General features: G+C 42.8%; 2 long non-coding RNA genes across 2 annotated transcripts; one reads left to right on the top strand and one right to left on the bottom strand.

Annotated features, from left to right (window-relative positions):
• Positions 1-5,479: 5,479 nt before the first annotated feature.
• Positions 5,480-6,943, bottom strand: LOC134867761 (uncharacterized). Its single transcript, XR_010166180.1, has 3 exons — positions 6,912-6,943; positions 6,397-6,500; positions 5,480-5,509 (listed from the first exon to the last, which is right to left on the bottom strand). It is a non-coding gene; the product is annotated as an uncharacterized LOC134867761 (long non-coding RNA).
• A 7,402-nt stretch (positions 6,944-14,345) lies between these two features.
• LOC134866978 (uncharacterized) lies at positions 14,346-15,626 on the top strand. The gene is made up of 2 exons (XR_010166103.1): positions 14,346-14,575; positions 14,894-15,626. It is a non-coding gene; the product is annotated as an uncharacterized LOC134866978 (long non-coding RNA).
• The last annotated feature ends 647 nt before the right edge of the window (positions 15,627-16,273 follow it).

The raw sequence follows: 16,273 nt of genomic DNA, 5'->3' as shown, positions 1-16,273 counted from the left end.
AACCCAGTCATGCTTTCAAAAGGTATCAATCCACTGCCTTACCGCTAATGGCCTGAGCTACTTTTCAGACGTTGAAAAAGTAAGTTGAATATTTCATATTGACAAATTGCTTGTAGCTGTTCCCAACAATTGGGAAAAACCAGTACCGGTTCACCCAATACGCACACTACGCACGTTGCTTAGGGCCCTGCAAACTCATAGAGGCCCCGTGGAAAAAAAGAAGGAAAAAAATGTGACGACGTGACCGTCCGTCGCACTGCTCGTCAGATTGCCAGTGATGCATGTGGCAGCCAAAGAGTTAAAGGACTACAAATTCATATAGGAATATATCAAAAAGTCATCCCTTCTATTGAGCAGTATGACTAGTATTTTTAATAAAACCACCCTATTAATTTTTAGCTTGAACAAAATTCAGTTGTATTATTATTTTGTTATATATTGTATTTTAAATGCATAATCATACTTGTGTTCAGTTATTTTCCAAAACTGGTTGTGAGTTTTAATTACTCAAATTACATTATATTGCCTTTTATATTTGCAGGGGTCCTTCCAACATTTCAGAGATTTGCCAAAAAGCTTTAACATGAAAAGCCGATGGTGCATTTAGTGCATGAGGAAATGGTGGCCCTTGTAAGAGAGCTCCTGGGCTAATGTATGAGACCAAAAGCTATCCCACTGAGTCACAAGGAGATTCTCAAGGTTGATGTACGGAGAACGGATTTGCAACGGTCAAACAAGAGGCTCTCTGTTGGACAGTTTTGCTACATTGCAATGAACAAAGCCCGTGTGGAGAGGAAGGTATGGATTGAACATATCTATGACTCTCTCACAGAAGGGTATATGAGGTCAGCAGAGTTTCTACAAAAAAACTTTCCCTTGGATAACATCATATTAACATCACTCTCTGCTCTTACTCCATCTCTAATTCAATCTGATGGTGTCATTGGAGCTTTGACCGCATTAGGAGAGGCCTTGCCAAATGTTGTCCGTCCAGAAGAGATTGGTCAGCAGGTAGAAGAATACCGAGCCTACCAGATGGATGGGGCATGCTTCTTTGTGTACAGAGCTATATTGAAGGTGACTGTCGAGTCGATGTAGACTGGTGGAGCCATGTTGCTTCCTTGAAAAATGCAGAGAGAGATGTGAGGTATCCGACCCTGTGCAAGCTAGTTAAAGTTCTTCTGTCCATTTCACAGGCCCTTTGGTGGAAGGATCATTCAATTTGATGGATGATATCATCCTTGAAGATGACAGGTGCTCCATGAATGTGGAAACTTATGAGAGCCTCGCAGTGATCAAGTCCACACTTAAAGCCAGGGACTGGACAGCCTCAACTATGACCATCGACCAGCCTCTGAGGCGATCCTGCCTTTCATCATTCCAAAACTACCTATTACATTTACAGAAAAAGAAAGAGACTGAACCGGCACTCAAGCAGAAAAGGCTGAGTGAGGCAGCAAGGATGCAGTCCTCAAAGGAGGCAAACAAACTGGTTCAACAGGCCCGAAAAATCAAAAGGCCAGCAAAATCCTCCTCTGTGCCAGTCTCCACCTCATCTGCACAAGCCACCATCTCCTCTGGTCAACATGCCCTGAAAAAGAATTGGCCACCCAAACCCTCCTCTGTGCCATTCTCTACCTCAACTGCACAAGCCACCACTTCCTCTGGTCAACAGGCCAGAACACCAGCCAAACCCTCATCTTCTCCAGCCACCACCTCTGGACAAGCCAGATGTCCTCCATTTGCCACAGCCTCCTCTTCACCAGACAGACACCATCGTCTTTTTGCACCAGCTTCCCCAACCTCAGCACCAGCTACAACCTCCTCAGCATCAGCTACCACTTCCCCTGCACCAACATGTTTTTTCCAACTCTTTTATGGCCAATCCAAAGCATCATCTGCCAAGTCACCAAACATGTTGAAAAGGAAAGGTTCTGCTAACCCAAAACCCTGTTCAAAAAGGAAGAAATAAAGGGAGGGGAAAATGTTTTCTGTAGTAAACTGTTTGCTTATTTTTATTTATTTCTCATTGTTTTTCAGTTCTTGAAGGACTTTAAATTATTGTCATTGTTAATAGAACTGAATGGCCATTTTTCTGAAGTAAGCTATATTTTTTAGTTTTCTATACATAGTTTTCTCTTAATAGCAAATTGTTTTGAATAAACAACTTTAAGGTTGTAGTATTATATGGTTTTGTTGCACTGTAACTGTTTCATTACGTATTTAAAATAAATGGTGCATATTCTGCAGAAAAATGAACGTCTCCTTGTTCATGCCCTTTAGTCAATGGTTAGGCCACTAATCAATTCCTAGTTTACTTTGGAGTATTATTGCCACCTACTGACCTTTCTTGGTATGGCTGTAGTACCTGTAGTCTCAGTATGCTATACAAGCAATAAGCATGCAGGTAAGTGACTAGTTAAAAGCAGGAATGGATTACTGAACAGGCCTACCAGTTCCAGGGTCCCAAGAGCTCTGGTGCTCTACACAAAGATGCTACTGTAATATAGGCTTATATTGGGTTTGTTCATCTCACGTCTGAATGTTGTCCATTTATTTCCACAAAATTCAGCAGAATCTATCTTTTAACTATTCATCAAAATGTGAGCATACCCCTGGAATCCCGCTTGACAATAATGTTGATCAGGGCATATATCTGGGCTTAGGGGCCAACAAGTTATGTGCTAAAAGTGTGTCGCATACATGCTGTAGCAACACCCCCGCTTATCTTCCAGGGAAAGAAGTTCAGGCTCAGGATTTTTTTTTTCACTATCACCCCTAAGTATAAAAGCTTGTGTGATGGCACACATCAAGGCTCTGGAAGGAAGTGAAAGACAGTACCTGTATACAGCCGGTGGATCATAAAAACAGCTTGCACTCAGTCTGAGGATCACCAATTTCAAATCAGCTTTATTATAACCTTACCACTTCGTTTGGAGTCCTTGCTTCATAGAGAAATTCAAAATACAGAACAGTTATGTGTAGGTTTGTAATTTCTATAATAATATGGTCCAAAAGAATCCAAGAGACTTTTCATCTAAATTGAACAGGATTTATTAACACAAGTTATATGATAAGTTTACAATGGACACTCAGCCGAGGTCTTCTCATCTCTAACTGGTCCACAGTCCACTTTCAAGTGGTTAGCTGTCTACCGTGCCGTAGGAAGAAGGGCTGATCTCCAACTTTTCAAATTGTTTTCTACTCTAAGGTTCCTCCGGTCTCGTTGTCACTCATTGGTTAGCAGCGGGGGCCAGATCCAGGGGCGGGTCTAGAAAAATATGCATGGGGAGGCAAGAGGTTGGCAGGAGATTTTGAGGGGTGGCATCCCCCGTCAGAAGTATATGCCTATAACAGCTGAATGCGGCGATTACCATGTTGTTCAGCAAAACGCCTCAAAAAGTTATTTAGATCCAAAGCTTTAGAGCGTTTTGATTCTATGCTGAGTACAGCCAAACTTGACAGTCTCTTCTCTGTCATTGTAGACCGCAAATAACTCTTAAGGATCCTAAGAGTTGAGAAACTTCTTTCACAGGATGCACTGCTCACAGGTAAAACTACTGCTATTTTACACAATCAGACAACTCATAAGAAACATCTTGGTATGGGTCCAAAAATTGAGCAAACTCCATCAGAGTGGTAGGACTCTCCTTTTCCTTTCTTTTTAGTACTCTCCTTGTCTGATGTAACTCGTGTTTAAGATCCTCAATATTTGAATCATAGGCATCTGCCAATAAAATAACAGCCACCTCTCTCAAAAAAGTAGTACTCGACAGATTTAGTGCCTGGACATCCTGCATTATGTTGCAATTTATGTTAGAAAATCGTCTTTCTATTTCTCCAATCATCTTAGCCATAACTGGATAGTACACATTGACGCAAAAAGAGTGTTTGCTATCTGGAACTACATGCTGTCCCAAAGTGGAAGGGATTACACTACCTTGAAGGGTCCTTGTCATCTGTCTTGACCTCTTTGGCTTTCGCTGAGCTGTATCAGTGCTACTTCTTTCACACAAATCGAGCGTTTCACTCCACACTTCATCAAAAGAGGCTTCACTACGATATTGTACCAATGTCTCTTTAAGTGCTTCAGCTAGTTCAAATGCCTTAGCATAGTCCAATGGTTTAGAGTGGAGCATGTCTGACAAAAATGTATAGTCACTCAAGACCTTTCGGAACAGTACAAGGTATCCAACAAAATTCAGATCAATCTGTGCCAATATCCCCCTAGCTTCAACAGCTCTTTGTGGATGGTTCTCAGAGGCAATCTCTCCAAGCAGCTGTACTATCGCAGGTAACCTATCCATAACATCGCGACATGCTACATGCCTGCAGGCCCAACGTGTATCACTAAGCCTTTGGAATTCCCTTGGTGCACCGTCAAACATCTCCCGCTGCACTTCCAGCCATTTGTTGTGTACATAAGAACCAGGTATGAACACATACATTCGTTCCAACAATGAGAAGACGTTTCCCGCATCTGTTACACTTTTGACAGTCTACTATGACTAAGTTTAAGCACTGTGCACTGCAATGCACATAGAAAGCATTTTTGGCTATTTCTTTTATTTTCGCTTGGACACCAGCATGTGCCCCGCTCATCACTGCAGCGCCATCATAGCCCTGGCCTACAAGGTTTTGTTTATACTCCAGCCCATGTTTCTCAAGAAAACTTATAATCTTACCACTTAATGCAGCAGCATCCAGGCCTTCTACCACTTCAAACTCCTGAAAGCTCTCGTGAACTACACCATTGTAATAGTATCTCAGAACAAATGAAATTTGCTCTTTTTTCTGGACATCTTTAGTTTCGTCTACAATAACTGCAAACTGCCTGCTTTTTTTAACCTCTTCAATGATTTCTTCCTTAACCATTGCAGTCAAACAGTATCCAGTATACAGTATCTCGTTCTGGATTGTTTTACTGGTGTATGTTGCATTTTTAGCTTGCTGTTCAAGTCTTTTTTTTAATCAGTGGATCATGGTTTCCCAGCAAATCTAACACAGCTAAAAAAAACTCTTTTTTTTTTTGTCAGGCGTCTCCCTGTGACCCCACTGGGCTGTGTTTTCTGTGGCAGTTAGAATCAGAATTTCAGCTAGTGTTTTAATGTAATTTTGATTTTCAATCACCTTTTTCTTATTTTGCTCATCCATTATTCCCATCATTGAGGTATTTTTGTCACTCATTCTCTTGTTTCTGCCCATGCAAACATTGCATTTACATGGCTTTCAGATCGGGCATGAGAACAGAAACCACTGTCTTTCATTGAGGCCTTTTTCCAGTTACGATACCCGTCAATTGAGGTGAAAACAGTCTTGGGGGCATCAGGTAAAGAGAAATGTCTACAGGGGAAAGAATATGCGGAGTCTTTGGACTGTGAGTACTCAAGCCATGAATGAGTTTTGAACCAGTCAGTTCTGAAGCTCCTTCTGGCTCCTCCCTGAAGGGTCTTGGGGAAACTCTCCCGTTTCGGCTGAGCTGGCTCCTCACACCTGGACTTGGATATGTCTAGAAGATGGGAGTAAAACATATTCAAGCTGTAATAGAGCTTAACTGATTACACATTATATCAACTAATTATAACACAATTTGGAGCTGTCATTTATTCAATGTGTTTAACCTACAGGCTGTGTTAATGGCCTGGGTGTGTATTTTTTGTGGGTTAATTTTAGAATTTCAACCTCAGCTGCTATAGTAGGTCTAAAATACACCGTACACAAAATACTCACTATCTACCCTTTTCCTCATACTCAAAAATATCTAGTTAAAGCAAACATATTTATTTATTAATAATATATTTATTAGACTGAGGCCAGCCATGTCTCTTAAATAAACTGTTTTGCGAAATGTCCTTGTGTGTGATTTGTGCGTCTTATTCAGATGAAATATACTTTGTATTAACAATGTTCATACCATGTGGACCAACTCGACAGCCGATTGGTTGCAATGGCTTAGGAATATTCATTTCCCCCTCACTGTCTGAGCTCTGCATGCCGTCTTGTTGTCTCTCGCTCTTTCCCTCTTGCACCTTGTCTATGTGATGCTCTCCCTCTTCCATCTCTTCTCTGTTGTGTTCTCCTTCCTCCTCATGTCCCTGCTCTTCTTCTCTGTTGTGTTCTCCTTCCTCCTCATGTCTCTGCTCTTCTTCTCTGTTGAGTTCTCCTTCCTCCTCATGTTCCTGGTCATCTACCTTGTCACTTCCCTGTCTTTCAGCTTCAATTTATTTCCTCTTTGGTGAGAAAAAATTTGCAATGCCACCCTTCCTCTTCATTTCTATAAGATTCAAAGTTAATTTATTATGTTTTCTTTTAAATTACTGGTTATCATTACGAATAATGGTGTTCAACTTAAAATTTAATGCTGTTTGAGCAAATGCGTGATGTTTTCCCACTTACTGTGTGCTTCAAATAACTGCAGCTTGTGGCCCAATCTTTCCCAATCCAAACTGATTCCTGAAGATCCCAAGTTATTATTGAAAGGCAGAATCGGTGTGTTTAGCCTTGACCAGGTTGTACATGTGTAGAAGTGTTCTTTTAGTGTCATCAGTGTAGTATACATCCGGTTACAAAAATAAACAGTTTCAAAATAAAATGGTTTTCAAAAAAGACAGTGTTGTAGTTACACATAATATTGATTTTTATTCCTTACAACATCCTGCTAAATGACTGATAATATAACATTTTTTCATGAATTACATTTTTTTTTAAACAAAAGCTGCTAGCCTTACTACGTTGCACAGATCCAACCCCAGACCTAGCTAACATTACACGCACAGTAAGTAAAGTTACTGATAATAACGTTACTCAACCGGATTTGTATCCTTTCAAAATCAGCATTAACGTTATGATTCACATGGACATAATCTAACTTCTCTCTTTTCTGCAACTGGAACACATTAAGCTTTGCTTACATTTCACAGGAGAGACCTCTGAGCTTCTCGTCCCACTCCCAGAAAAGCACACGTAAAGTTAGCGTTATTGTTGTAGTTCCAAAGCATTGAGGAGTTCTGAGAAGTTATTATTGACTATTTTTCTTTTTTTCATAAATAGTTGATCAGTCTTACCTCATTCCTTCCGTCTTCTTGGGTCCGAATGCTTCCCGTTTCGCACAGTCTTCTGCTGCAGTCACTTGCATTCGGACATTAGAGATTCTCTCGAATAGATGTCCAATGAGCCACAACTTTTCTTTCAAATCAACGCTGCCCTCTGGGGTGGCAGCTGGGGTGGCAGTCGCCACCCCATGCCACCCCGGTAGATCCGCCCATGGCCAGATCCTATAGAGCTCCTGCGGTCACGTGACTTTTGGTTGGGAGCCACCATTTTGGCAGTCAACATGACCACCGGTGCCAGTGTTTTCTTACCGAGCGAGTATACTTCTCATTTTAATTCAAGTGAAATTCGGCTTTATAGTACAAAATTAGAGAGATTAAATATAAGCGACCCATATAATTCACCCGGTGTGCTTTTCAAGAGCATAACCTCCTGCTCTGAAGACGATGTACCCGACTTGCGCTACGCAGACATCCACAGCTATCTTGTAAGCTTTCCATCAGTGTACTCAGGAGACTCCCTCAGAGCGTACAAAAGCTTGGAGGCTTACAAATGGTGTCAGTCCGGCTTCGTAAACAACATTCAACTGTGGAGTCTTACATCCAAAAACTTCGGCATCATCACTGCAAGGGTAAGTATTAAATTATTCCAGTTTGATAGGCAGTGTCACGTTAGCAGATATCTTTGCCTGCTCTACTTTGTGCAGTTTAGCCTTCTGCCTTCTGTTAAAAACCTCCAGTCTCGTTTTATGTCTCCTCTTCTCTGGAGATGGAAGGTAATCGAAAATTGAGGGGATAAAATCCGGACTCAACGGATTATCACTCTTTCTCCCTACAAAATAAGAAGGAATATTTCAACACGGGTTTGTTTACCACTAGCTTGCTACAAGCTAACTTGCTAACTGGCTAGGCTGCGCCAGAGCCACACTTGTTGAGTTAAAAAGGGACATCACAGTGTCCGTTAGCTATAATAACTGGGTGCTACTTCTTAAATTAAACTAATTAAATTTAATTAAACTGACCAGAAACTTTTTGTAGCATTGTACTGTATTCCTTCACCCACCTGATATGAAGTGATCACTGCATAAGCGAAAGCCAACGGCCGGGGGGTCCCATCTTTCAGTCTTTTTCTGAAGGCTCCTGGCTCTTTTAATCGCTCCAATCCACTTCTCCCTCCTCTCCGCGTCTTTAGGAATGCGATAATACGATACACCTTTCTTTTTCCCACGCCTATTTGTGCAACCTGGTGCACAGCAGTTATCCACCATCCTTGACAGTCTGCCAGTGCCTGTCAATTTACTGCCGCGATGACTGCCAAAATGGCTGCCCCTGTCGTATCTCGTCACGTGACCAGCATATATGACTCATCTGCAGGAGCTCTATTGGCCCCGTCGTCACATGGGCATACATCTCCGTTTCTTCTATGGGCTGACGGAGGATCCATGACGTATTTGGCTACGTCATCTTCTTCCGTAATAATTCTCTCATATTACCTTCGTTCACGTAATTAATCTGACATTCATTGGGATTGTTACATAACCAAACACACAATAATACATGATAATGTCGCGTCAAATAGTGGTAGTATGTATATCCACGTATCAATAGGGTCTGAGACCAGAGGTCGGAGAAGACCCTATTGTAATCACAGCCCACGTCACTACAACTCGCATAATTGATATCCGTACGATAATTTGGTCGCTCGCGTTGAGGTTTCAAAATGTGGCGTTTCCAAGGCAACGCATCCCTCGCCATAAAACACGGGTTTTTCTCATAACTCCAGCGAAAATTCGCCAAACGGCCCAAAACTTAATACAGTCTATGATACAGTCTAAGTGGGTGCTAACGTCAATCTTAACTTCACCAACTAGCTATCGCTACTATGAAGGTTAGCTTCTATGCTATCTAACGTTAACGGTAATGTCAATTAAGTTATAAGCTGGTAAACTGGTGTCTACAATCAAAAAATATAAGCTGTCTGAGGTGTATTTCACAAACACAGACAAGAGGTTTGTTTTACATACGTTACACTTACCGGAGAAAATCCAAATACCCAGACCGAACTGGGCACTGTAGTTTCAGCCAGTTTAGCCCCAGAGAGTCGGACTCGGCCTGTGTGTGTGGTGGGGAACGGACGGAGAAGGGGGCGTGTTTCACTCGATAAGGGGCGTGTTTCACTCGATGAGTGGGCGGGTCTGATCGCGACCTCCTCTTCACTGCGCATGCTTCAGATTCTACTGCGCAAGCGTACTTCGAACTGGCTCCAAATTTTCAAAGATGGCGTCGCCTCGGTTGCTTCAATTCTATAGAACACAGCTGAATGGAGCCACTCTGTCCATCTATATATACAGTCTATGGTTCAACTACTAACACAATAAACCCGGACTCCGGACAACGCAGCTAAACATGAGGCTAACTTAGCCGTTGCTACAGTTAGTATACAGTCTCGCAGTTTTGCATAGTCTTGTGAATTTGTCACCAAATGGGTTCCACACTCTTCTCCAAGGCACTCGAACACACAACAATACTTATTTTTAACATTAGTAACCCATAATAAATAAAATCGTTTTCCTCCGGTCTTAACTTCTCCGTCATTCCCTCTCTCTCCTTTTCGCGCCTCTTGGACCTAAGACCCCCCTCTTCTCAAATCCGGTAGGTTAGAACACTGAACTCTGATTTGTTCGCTATACAACTGACACCTCTACCAACCAATACAAATGTGAAGTTCAAGGACTTCTAAAACATAGGAAATATGACAATTTAACGAATAACTGACACTGAATTCACCCTTCTTGTAACTTAGTGGTGACGAAACAAAACGACATGTCAATACACATATGTATAACCCTTTTCATTTTTTTTGTATATGAAAATGTAAACAGAAATTGTTAGGGCACTACAGCTACTTCACACCACATTAAGAATATTATGTTATGTAAGAAAGAAAGCCAATGTTGTATTTAAAGGTCCCATATTAGGCTTTTGCGGGGTTTCCCTTTCCTGTAGTGTGTTATTTATGTTTGTGTGCATGTAATAGGTCTGCAAAAGCTAAAATCCCAAAGTGCAGGCCAGAGGGAGATTCTCTCCCATATCCCTCCCCCCTGCCTGAAACGCCTCTATTGGATTCATTTCTGGACTTCCTGGTTCAGTTCCGTATCACACTGACTCCACCGTGATACAGAACTGAATATGCCAATAGCAGTGTGAACAGCTCCGTAAAGCCGACCTGAGCAGAGGAGTCATGGTGAGGAGAAGCTGCCACTTTCACTGCGAACCAAAACTTTCTTTGTTTGCCATTCCTAAGGAAGAACATGTGAAGAACAAGTGGCTTGCATTTATTTTTACCACTATTCCCCCGGAGCAAAAGTCGCAATTATGGTTGTGTTCTCGACATTTCACTGAATTGTGGAGCTGTTGTGGGAGTTGAGCTGCAAGCACACTGCTTGCCTCTGCAAAGTTGCAAGCTAACGCTACGCTACCAAGCTTTCAGGCTGTATGCCCACTCATTTAAGGTGACCAGATTTCTGAAACAAAATCCGGGGACATTTTTCCGTTCAGAGGCGTAAAAATCTCTAAAACATGTAGTGTTTTTAAGTTTGAAAAACTAAAACGGGGACACTGCCCTTACCATTCATAAAGCAGTTTCTCTCACCCTATTTCTCCTAAATTGCAAAGGAATTGATTAACAATGAGGTTCTTTTCTCTGATGACAAAGTAGCTGAGGTTTTAGAACATCTATAAAATCAGCTGTAGGCCTTACACAGGTATCAGCCAAACAGAGTTCAGCCAGATGAAGGCGTCCTCCTTGCACAACATGATATGAAGAAGACTTTTAAATGGAAAATGCCACAAAGGAGCAAACAGCTACAACCTGGCATGATAGATTTCCTCTTGTACAATATTAATGTCTTATTGTGAATGGTCCCTAACTCTAAATAAATAAAGGCAGCCAGCCAGAGAGTGCTAGTCATCACTGACACTGACAGGCTGGCACAAGTACGTGATGAATAGGTTTTAATAAGTTTCCAGTGGTTTTATTTAATGACACGTTGCCAACTACCTCTAAGGAGCTAGAGTGACACTGAAATGTCATAATAATAAAACTGTGTGCCATAGAGTTACTAAACAGTTGTTTGTAGCATCACTGCTAATAATGTTAGCAATATCGGTGACAGACAAACATATCTGTTTTATCAGGCACCTTGTAAAATACACATACATTAAACGTGAAATAATATTTAACATAGATGATTAAACGTCAACACTTACAAGAACACCTTTGGTTCGCCTATCTATCCAATCAATGATGTTTCTGCTGTGGGTACTGTGCTGGCTGAATGAATGCATTGAATACCATGAACGAATCGCATACTAGCTAGGCTACTAGCTACGTGTAGCTGGCGCCTGCCTCTGGCCAGGGTTGCTCTCCCGAAGAGATATATTCTACCGCGCAGCTATTCCACCAATCAGATGACCAGAAAGACGGGCATTCTTGGCACTTGTTCTGGCTGGCTTTAGCCTGTGCGAGTAGGGTTTATAGGAATACGTGCCGTTTGGTCAGCATTTTCATTTTTTGTTTTTTTCCCCCTTTATTCCAATTTCGGATATTTCAGTCACAGTGAAAACGGGGGACATTTCCAGGGACAGCAGCAGCCGGGGACAGGTCACTGAAAACGGAAATCGGTGACGTCTGGTCACCCTAGCTGTGTGGAATAATCCACTCATTCAGTCCGCTCACCGAATCTGTGTCTCTGAAGTTCCGCTGACTCACTCGTAGGCTACTGCTCTGGATCATTGATCTGGATCCACGGATCCCGTAAATCCACTATGTTTCCGGCTCTAAAGGAAGTTTCAGTGTGGATCTCTGGAACTGCAACGGTTACGGCTCTGAGTCTGACGAGTCTGCAGGAAGTGTGTCTGATGTACTTCCCCTGAACCAAACGATGACTTGTGGTGGCAAGCGGATCCAAGTCCTTATCAATGATAAACTATTGACCTTCTGTTCTTGTAGCTACTTGCTCAAGGCTAGGCAGATGGACGGGGATATGTTGTAATGTGGTTTTACATGTTATAGGGAGCGTAGTGAATGACGCAATTTATAGTTTTAATTTATGTCACCAGGTGTAGGACTCAAAGGATTCGGGTTAATGGAGAGGGGAGACTCGTGACTCCCGGGTCATTATTAGGATCCGGGTTAATGATCCGGATGATGACTCGCCCATCTCTAGCTGCCGTTAGCTTGCCATTCTGGCAAGACCCACCGAACGAGCAGTAAGAAGGTTTCTTCTGCTTATCATTCCTCCTGTTTTACAGGTCAGTAATGTGTAGCTACAGTTGTCACAAATGCTATTATTCTGCCCCCGTTATAAGTGACTTTACAACTCAGCAGATAGCTAAACAGGTCTGAATACTGAATAAAGGTCGGAACCAACGATGTGCAGTCTCCAGTGTTTTACTTCCAAGTGCTGATGTGAAGGCTGGTGTGGGTTGACTGGCTGCTGCCTTGCAGCATCGGACGGGAAGAACAGTTTGTTCTGAGGTGGGATGTAATAAGGTACGTTTGTGTTGGCATCAACGTGTATAGGCAGTTCAGGGCAATCTAAATAATCTCCTCTCTCTGTTGGGGGTGGAGGTGTTGGAGGTGATGGATGAGAATGGCGTTCAACGAACTCTCTAGTACGCTGTGCTGGGTCTGTGTTTGTGTCTGGGGCTAAACTCTGTTTTTCACTCAGAACGCCTTCATGCATAGACTCAGCAGCCTCTTCATACACTCTGGCTTCAGCCATAGCAGCTGCTGCTTCTTTTTCATGATTTAAAGCAGTTAGAGTGCCCTCCATACGTGCTTTCTCCATATTAATTTCCATTTCTCTCTGGGCGAAGCGTGCACGCGTACGCTCTGACTCTGCTCTAGCTCTTGCCTTGGCCGCCGCCATGTTGACTGATGAATTACTTGACCTAACTGAACGTGATCCTACTGATTTTGTTTCAGTGTTCTTTTGCGTTTCCATTACTGTGTGATTGTGTAGATCATGGCTGCCCAAATTGGGGCCCGCGGGCCTAACTTGGCCCGCGACCGATTAAATTTGGCCCGTGCCTTCCCGCACTGTCCCACCATAAACGATCGGAAGTTCTCGTTGAAAATTATTTATTGGCGCACTACCAAATAATGCCATAGGATGGCGCTGTTGAGCTCCAGTCAGCTCCTAGCTACCCGATAACGCCCAAGACCAGTGAGTGAGAGGATTCAAGGATGGAGCGTAGTAGGCTGTGGCACACAGACAAACGAAAATTTAAAAAAACTTGGGAACAGGACTATTTTTTTACCGAGGTAGATTCCAATGCAGTGTGTCTGGTATGTAAGCAGAGGGTCGCTGTTTCAAAGGAATACAACATTCGCCGTCACTATCTAACTAAGCATGCGGCTGAGTTCGCAAAGTACACTGGAGAACATTGCAAGGTCAAGTTAGCAGACTTGCTAACAAAGCTAACCACCCAGCAGCGAACTCTACTTCAGCCGTCGACTGCACAAGAAAATGCCACTCGGGCTAGTTATCGCATTAGCAATGCAATCGTGAGAAGTGGGAGAGCTTTTGCAGCGGGTGATTTCGTCAAGGAGTGTTTGACAATTGCTGCCCAAGATGTGTGTCCAAATCAGATGCGTGTGTTTTCTCAAATTAGCCTGTCACGGAACACTGTCACCCGCCGCGTTGAGGACATGGCCGAAGACGTTCGAGGTCAGATAGCCCAAAGAGCAAGTCACTTTTCTGCCTTCTCCATTGCGTGCAATGAAAGCACCGACATGTCCGACTCAGCACAGTTGCTGGTGTTTTTGCGAGGCGTCAATGAGGACTTTGAAGTGTGTCAAGAACTAGCGGGCCTTGAAACATTGAAAGGGACAACAAAAGGTGTGGATATTTTTATGGCAGTGGAGCGAGTTCTGGACAAGAACGGTTTGAACTGGGAAACCCTATCTGGCATCATGACTGATGGAGCCCCCGCCATGGTCGGTAAGCGAGCAGGGCTAACTGCACTTGTGTCGGACAAGGTCTCCGAGTTTGGTGGCTCGATTTTAAAGTACCATTGTATTTTGCATCAGGAGCAACTGTGCGCTAAAAACATGGGCTTGAAAAACGTCATGCAGGATGTCGTCGCCATTGTCAACAATATTCGCTCAAAGGCCCTCTCACACCGTCAATTCAAAGCTCTGCTTGATGAGATGGATGCCCAGTATGGTGATGTATTGTACCATCAGGAGGTGCGGTGGTTGAGCCGTGGGAAAGTTTTGCAGGGTTTCTTTGATCTGCGCGAGGAAATAAGAGAGTTTCAAGCCATGAAGACGAACAACATCCAAGTGCCCACGGACAGTCACTGGCTTGCAGACCTGGCTTTTCTTGTGGACATCACAGAGCTGCTGAATATCCTCAATCTTCAGCTCCAAGGGAGAGACCAGATGATCACGCAGATGTATGACCATGTCAAAGCCTTCAAGCAAAAGTTCCAGCTGCTTAGCAGACATCTCTCAAAAGGTGAGATCTAACTTTAATATTTTATTGAACATAAAACAATGTATTACGCTTGTTGTCACAACATGCTATCATAGATATATTGTTTGTGATGCATGTATACTTTGTGTTGGTGGAAAATAGATGTTCTTTTTAAAACCACTAAACCAGGCATTAAATCCAAAACAGTAGTTGTATTGCTTTTCATAGTCTACTGCAGCCATAAACAAAACAAAATATATCCCCTGCCCACCATTTGATTGATGATTGGTATTTCATTTCATTTCATGAACAACCTTGCATCTTACATTGCTGCTTTTGTCTTTGTGTCTGTATTTTCAGGAAATTTGGCACATTTCCCCAGCCTCAGAGAAGTTGGGTTGATGGAGGAAGACACACCAAAATACCTCAACATTCTCAACAATCTTGAGGTGGAGTTCGACCATCGCTTTGAAGATTTTCGTGGAAATACAACAGCATTTGAGCTGTTTGCTCAACCTTTTTCTGTGAATGTGGATGCAGTCAGTGAGGAGCTTCAAATGGAACTTTTGGAACTTCAGTCTGATTCAGACCTCCATAGCAGGTTCAGAGAGCTTTCCTTACAAGATTTTTACAGGTCTATTCCCGCACACAGATATGGCAAGATACGCAAACATGCCCAGGTTATGTTATCCCTCTTTGGAAGTACTTATGTCTGTGAGCAGGCTTTCAGCCTTATGAATCTTAACAAGTCCAAACTGAGGAATGCTTTATCTGACTCTCACCTACATGACATTCTCTTTTTGTCAGTTAGTCAGCTTGAACCTGATATTGAGAGGCTTTTAAAAACCAAGAACAGGCTTCATGTTTCCCACTGATTGGACTACTACAGGCAGAATATGTAGGCCTGCCCTAGGCCCCCATTGTGTCACCTGGGAGTATGGTAGGCCCAAGGACTGGTAATGTTCCACACCTGTCCACAAATATTTCATAGTGCTTCAGTTATTTTTTTAATTTAAAGAAGCCAGATCGATGTTATGAAATGTTATTGACCTAAATGTGAAGCACAATAAACAGTGCAATTCATTTTTCAAAATGACTTTGTGATATAGTGTTTATTTTGCACACGTATGCTTAACTTACACACGTAATGTACTGCACTCATATATTTACCGTACACTTAATGTACTGCAAAATGATCATTTTGGCCCTCGGCCCTCCCCTCACGTTCAATTTTGGCCCTCCATCGGGAAGTATTTGGGCACCCCTGGTGTAGATCTTACTTGATGATGAGAAGAAAGTAGCTGTAGTTTTCTTTTTCACCGTAGCAAGGTCGTCTGAGTGTCCACAGGTGGTCCGTCTTTTCACTATTCTGCCCCCGTTATACACCGATTCGGAGAAGTGACCGGAAGTAGAGCGGCCGCCATTGATGCGGTGTGCGTGCGGTGTGTATTTCGCGGTATTTCCATAGACAGTAAAAGGGATATTTCGCTGGATTTGTGAACGAGATTTGTGAAAAGCAATAATTATGCCCAGACAGTCTGGAAGGGCGTGTGCCGTCATCGGCTGCTTCAATAACAGCCAAAAGCTTCAATTATGGAAGAAGTCTGTGTGCGAGACACACAATTTAAGCGTAAAAGAGGACTGTCCATGTAGTAGACCATTTGGTCTACACCGCTTCCCTGGTCGTGTGGAGGATGAAGGTGTTCGGAAGGTGTGGATAGTAAACATCAACAGAAAGAA

This window comes from Eleginops maclovinus, chromosome 7 (assembly GCF_036324505.1).
Source record: "Eleginops maclovinus isolate JMC-PN-2008 ecotype Puerto Natales chromosome 7, JC_Emac_rtc_rv5, whole genome shotgun sequence".
NCBI classification, from domain to species: domain Eukaryota; kingdom Metazoa; phylum Chordata; class Actinopteri; order Perciformes; family Eleginopidae; genus Eleginops; species Eleginops maclovinus.
The sequence above is the reverse complement of the archived record's forward strand: the minus strand, read 5'-3'. Positions and strand labels throughout refer to the sequence as shown.